This window comes from Magallana gigas, chromosome 7 (genome assembly GCF_963853765.1).
Source record: "Magallana gigas chromosome 7, xbMagGiga1.1, whole genome shotgun sequence".
In the NCBI taxonomy this organism is placed as follows: domain Eukaryota; kingdom Metazoa; phylum Mollusca; class Bivalvia; order Ostreida; family Ostreidae; genus Magallana; species Magallana gigas.
This window is the reverse complement of record NC_088859.1, coordinates 10,127,600-10,134,123: the sequence shown is the minus strand read 5'-3', so window position 1 is coordinate 10,134,123 and position 6,524 is coordinate 10,127,600. Positions and strand designations below refer to the sequence as shown.

General features: G+C 34.6%; 1 protein-coding gene and 1 non-coding gene across 3 annotated transcripts in view; one reads left to right on the top strand and one right to left on the bottom strand.

The window, feature by feature from the left end:
* Positions 1–6,524, bottom strand: part of LOC105317392 (p53 and DNA damage-regulated protein 1) — a 78,325-nt gene that overhangs the window by 35,085 nt on the left and 36,716 nt on the right. The window lies entirely within an intron of this gene.
* On the top strand, positions 3,412–4,987 carry LOC109617265 (uncharacterized). Its single transcript, XR_010707974.1, has 3 exons — positions 3,412–3,475; positions 3,706–4,179; positions 4,310–4,987. It is a non-coding gene; the product is annotated as an uncharacterized protein (transcript).

The window sequence follows — 6,524 nt, the reverse complement described above, 5'->3', positions numbered from 1 at the left end:
ACAATTTAGGAAGAAGACACTTGGAAATAACTAGAGGTACTGTGAGCAAGCTCACAATTGATACGCCCCTGCTAAGAACAAATCATAGTTCATGTATTTTTTCGATTATAGAAAATATTGGAGGAATCTATTTCACCGTCCATTTTCTATAAATAACAACTGCTCTATTTTTTTTAAACTGTTAATGCTAATGTGAGTACACAAACCAATTTCCATTCTTTAGATTCCATTTTATTTCAAGTTAACTGTTAATGCCTGAGGACATTTGCATCCTTATGTTAACAAACATGACTCGAATCAAACGAAAATCCACATGTCAAGCAGCCATTTAGGTCGCATACCACTATTTTTTTACCCCGTGGTAATTAACAAGGCAAGTAGTTCCATTCTAAAATTGTATGTATTATTTCAAAAATTCCTAGGGGTACTAAATGGTCGAATTTGGTTCCTTTTATGGTATGGATGGAAAGAAGAAGGTTTGAAAAAAATACAGGCAGGAAAAATTTAGAAAAATTATCTTTACAGGCGCAATAGAAAGGGTGTAAAGAGGCCAACGTTTACACAAATTCCAAAGTGAAAGTGAATTTTTCATGGTAGGGGTTATTTTAGGGTCATATCCCAGTCCCCTCTCGATTGATTTTCCTGTAGTTTGGATATGTTGTTGGACTAGTGTCATTCTATAGGTATGCTGTATTTGAACTCATTTGAGCCAGTAGAATTTTTTATATGATTTATTTTTGTATAAAGGAATAAGAGGGAAAAATAATTGTGGTCTGTGTCCTTTAATATAAACATTTTAAATTATTGGTATACTGAGCCCGATTTTTTTTCCGAAATTTTTTTTCCACACATATTTTTTTCAAAAAAAAAAATCATTGGGCCAGGCCATTTTCAGTGAGACGGGGATAAGAATCTAAAAATTAATTTTATGTGGCCTGAGACAAACAAGCTTTGTGTCAAATATTAGCTTCCAATTATTTCCTTTAGTACAAGACATGATACAGACAGAAATTAAGCATTTTTTAACAATGACCTTGAACTTCCTCAATTAACCTTGGGTCAAAGTTTTCACACACCCTTATGCTTTAAGCAATCTTTATGTGAATTAAGATCTTCCAATGTTTCTCCATAAGAAAGATATGGACCATACACGAATTTCGCCGCACTTTTTCTGCCAGTGACCTTGCCCTTGCCCAAATGACCTTGGGTCAAGGTCATGACACATCCTTAGGTCATAAACAATCTTTGTGTGAAGTAAGAACTTCCAATGTTTCCCCATAAGAAAGATACGGACTGTAAACGAATTTTGCATTTTTTTCTGCCAGTGACCTTGTCCTTGCCGGAATGACCTTGTTTCAAGGTCATGACACACCCTAAGGTCATAGGCAATCTTTGTGTGAAGTAAGAACTACCAATGTTTCTCCATAAAAAATATATGAACGGACACAAGTTTTGCACAGACAGACGGACGGACGGACGGACAAGGTGATTCCTATATACCCCCCCCCCCCCAAACTTTGTTTGCGGGAGGATTAATAACCATGCATTTACTTTATCTCCAACGACTGTGAAGGTACAGAGAAGAAGAAGGTACAGAGAAGAATATTAGAAGTTTATACATTTTCACAAAGTGGTTACATTGGCAATATATTTTCAAATGGCGTCGATCAACATACAAATTATGATGACGCGGATAATGCATACTGTCAGTTTTTTATTACTTAAATATTAATTTTTATTACCAAAGTTTATATAAACATAATTAAGAAAGCGTATATATTTGAAAATATTAACATAAACACACGGTGCAGTATCTTCGCTAGCCAAGGGTTTTCGGTCCGCTTTGCTCCTCATAAACCCTTGGCGGATTTTATTACAAAAACTTGGTGATGTGGTGGCGCTATCTAGCGAGAACTTAAGTTGCGCCCCTTGCATATTTATATTTTAATCGAATTAAACAACGGGTTATATACACTCCACGGCATTAATACAGCTTGAAAACATGTTGACTACCGAATATCAGAACATAATAAACGATGCTATAAAATTCGAATTAAGTTATAACCTAGGGAAAACACGGAATGTTTTATTCATAGTGTTTTGTAAGGACCTGTACCGGGAGTGAAAAAGTCGCCGATTTATATGAAAGCTTTCATTCCATAAAACCAGGTATTGTTGTCGTGAATATTGTGGAGCAAAGAAATTAAATAAAACATAGCTCATTGAACCTTTAAAAGCAAAAACCATAAGCAGGATCGTATATACTAACGGGATAGGCAATCTCTACATTCGCATTGTTTACTTCCAATGATATTCCGCGAGCCTTGACAAGTTTGTAGAACTATGTTCAATCCCAGAAAATATATAGGCTTTTAAAGCGATGTGGTTAGACCATCGTTGGGGAGGCACTGTACTCGAGAACTTGTGTCTCAACCAGTTAAAACAGGCACGTAGCATCGTTTTGTAAAGTGGGGGGGGGGGCAGACTCATCCAAAAAATCATGAAAAGCAAAGATGGCGAAGATGAAGGTGCAGGGATACAATGTATCTCATTTACCTGAAGGTGTAAACGTCCAGAATACCCTTGGACATTTATCGCGTATCTAAGGCAGTTGATGCAATTTTTTTTTGGGGGGGGGGGTGGATTTTTTATTAATGACATATTTTATTGTATATATGATATACAAAGGGTTCAAACCCAAGTTCTGGTTCTCACCCTAAATGACAGGTGTAATGCGCCGTTTTGGTTGAAACTGTTGTAAGCTTAAGAAAGTTGTTGTAAGTTCAAGGACCGATTGGAAAATGACGAGGAGCGCAAAATAATTTTAGCGATGAGCTTCCAGCAAAAATTCCAACTGATGGGGTAGTTTTAAATAAATCTAAGATGGCAGCGATGTGTAACTTGTTTATTATTAGGTACAGGTATATTTTTGAGAAAAAAATAATTGACGTCAGGTGCCTGTCCTTTAACTATAACGAAAGTAACTGCTACTTAAGTAAAGTTTTATGATATTTTTTTTATCTTATAAATATTCATATCGAGAGTTAATACAAAGAAAAAGAAAGGAAGAGGGGTCAGTGTCATCCCTATGAGTAGGGACGCATATGACCTTTTTGCTCTTTAGTTTTCAATGTTTACAATATATTTTGATAAAGAGACTTGAAAAAATTTCCATATCAATCTTCCATTAGTGTGTCTTTTAAATGTAGAAAACTCGTTAAACATGTACGACAGAGAAAACCCCGTCTTGTTGACTTGATATGTTTCCTCGTGATAAGAGATAGATTTTGTTTTTTCCAAATTCCACACAAACAATATCTACGCTGCTGAATTGTTCTTTGTCATTAAAAGCGGTAATGATACACTATGAGGAAATTTTAATTTTAATAAATATGCACATTAATTGTTATACTGGTATAAACATGCGTCTTCGGTGCATACAATCCATATGATAGTGTTACATTTGTCCATAAAGGTAAGATTTAAATGATTTTTCAAAAATATAACTGATGTTGGTTTTTCATGTAATATCAGCAATTCGTTTAACAGTAATTTATTTTTCATCTATGTTCCATTGCATATTACTTGACAAACATGTTGCAATTGTATAAATTTGTAAAAAGCTTAAATAGCATTGTTGAATTCGTTTTATTTCAAATAAATATACATGTATAATTTTTTAAGAACACATCATTTTATCTTCAGGATCACAACAACCCATTGAGCGAGGCATCGGGGAATCTTTGTGAATGAAAAATAATCTGATAATTTATCTAATGAAGTCATCATATCTTTAAAAAACAACAAAAAACAAAAAACCCACTCTTCACGCATGTATAAAGTAGAAAGAAAAAGACTGAGACACTTTTGTACTGTTATACGAAATCACATTTTTCAACAAACTAATGCTTTAATTTAGAGTTTTGTTTAAAGAACAACCATGTCTTTTACAACAAAACTGAAGCGCATAGCTTGAAACAAAATTAATTGCAAAAAAGGGTTTGGTTTAACCTGATAGCTTCGGCCAAATATAAATCAACTGATGTAACGACATGGATAGTATTTTGTACATCTTCATGCTAGAGATACCCATTTTTGAAAATAGCATCGGACAATTGTATTTAACATTTGACTCGTTTTTGAGACATGATGAACTGGTTACTAGGATCTATTCATAAGGTTAAATAGAATGCTTCCTTATCTTGTACGTTTTTATATAAAAAAGAAATAACAAATTGAGGAAACACGAACATAGTGAGCAGTTAAACAAATATACATTAACGTATATTATCATATCTTTATTTCTAAGGTACCCGGAATGACCTCAATTCAGAAGCTTGATTATATATAACATACGGGAAATATTTGACCAACCTCTTCTACATCTTCAAACATGTCGAACGTCACACAAAATGGTGAGCAACTGAACTACAAGACATTGGAAGAACTCAACAATTTAAAAGTGCATCAACGAATGCCCACTATTGTTTTCCTATTCATACTAATCCCTTTTGGTGTCGTTGGAAATATCGTCACGATCCTTGTGTACGGCCTCAAGTATCGTCCTTCAACCTTCAGAGTTTACATCCTTACACTGGCTATCGTAGATCTTTTGTCTTGCTTTATTGGCATGCCAGTGGAATTGGCAGACAACCTACTTCCTCTAGTGTTCTATGACGAAATGCTATGCAAAGTCGGAAAGTTTTCAGGACAAATTCTTAAAATAGGTTCGGCGTTAATCATCTTTCTGATGGCGGTTTGCAGATATCAGAAAATTTGTCGGCCATTCAGCACTAACATTTCTACAGAAATAGCTCGGAAAATGTGCATTTTTACAATGTTTGTGGCCGTTTCGTTTTCATGGCCGTTTCTAATCTTGCAAGGCACACAGTACAAACACTACGATGGAGGTGTTGTTGGGTACGACTGTTCTGTTGACAGTGATGTTAAACACACCATCTACCCATTCGTCTACACTATCGTTACATTCGGTCTCTACATGTTTGTGTTCTTCAGCCTGCTAATCCTATATACCCTGATCATTCTAAACATCCGCCGCCATAACAAGGTAGAAGAAACAGAACACAAGATTGACCCCCGGATCACACAGATAATGATAGCCATTACTGTAGCTTTCGTCGTCTCCTACCTTCCAGATTGTATACTGGATGCCAACTCCACTTTCAACAAAGGGGATACGCTTCCTTACACACCTTTGGTAGTGGGGTCTCTACCCTTGCTAGCCAGACTTTATTTCGTAAATAACGTTGTCAACCCAATTATTTATTACATAGGGGACACAAAATTTCGAAAGATCATCAAACAAAAATTTCTTCGCGTGGTCTACATAATCCATCGAAGTGGAGGCGTTAGCAGTTCAAATGTCTCAGCAATGTCCGACACTTATAGAACTGAATGCCATGGTCATACTGATAGCAAACCCACCAAAGCAGTCTCAAATGCTCAACCAACTTCACCGGAAAACAGCGACACACAATTGTAATATAACCGAGGACAAAGTTTTATATTTTTCCATCAGAAGTCAGTGTCTTAAGTTTTCTTCAAATTATTTTTAGTTCAACTCAGTAAGCATGTTTTGGTGACATTTTTGTTTTCGGTTTTTGATGCAGATATTGAAGCGTATGTGGATATAACTACTGTTACTGTACTAAACGTGTTTTTAAGGAATACTAAGTAGTGTTACTGATACTGTTACTTTCACAAAAGCCAATTAAATGGTACATTAATTGCTAACTTTTATTTCCTTACCTATTTTATTTGCATCGGATTATTATTGCCATGACGTACTGTAAAATTAACGCACCTTTTGCTTAAAATTAATGAACTATCGTTTTTATATTTTATTCATTAAAAATGAGTAATGATTTTGAAAGTTTGTAATCATTCGTAAATTCTGTTGGTCTAATATGTACACTTCCTTTTTTGTTAATAAATTGTTGTTATATCTAGGTGTTGGTACATTTAATTGCATAATTAACTATTTCTGGCAGAATTACTATACGCATTATTACGACGGATTTTTGTTGAACAACAAGAAAAAAATGACAACACTTCGTGGTATAAAAAACATACCAAACGAACATACGAACTAATTAATGTTTGTTCCAAATTGCTCGACTGAGAATTTCTGCCGAACGGTTCTTGCAGATCTTTAACATGCTTTTCGTTGACAACTAAAGATTTTTAATACTTATCCTATGAGGTGAAAGAGGGGTATAGTGATAGATATTCATTCAAACAATAAACAATTTGGACAATCAGATCTCAATTCATCTAGGTACTAAAAACAGGCAATTCGTATTATGAAAATACGCGGAATTTAGAATAAAAACATGTATGTCAAACATTTTGTTGACAAATCTTAATCTCTGCTCTCCTTCTTTACCCTATGAGTTTTATTTTATTACGGTAACCTTTTTATAACATCTTGGTTATCAACAAAAACCAAGTGTAGAAAAATAGCAAACATTTTCATATTTCCTTAATTTAAAACGCAAATGCAT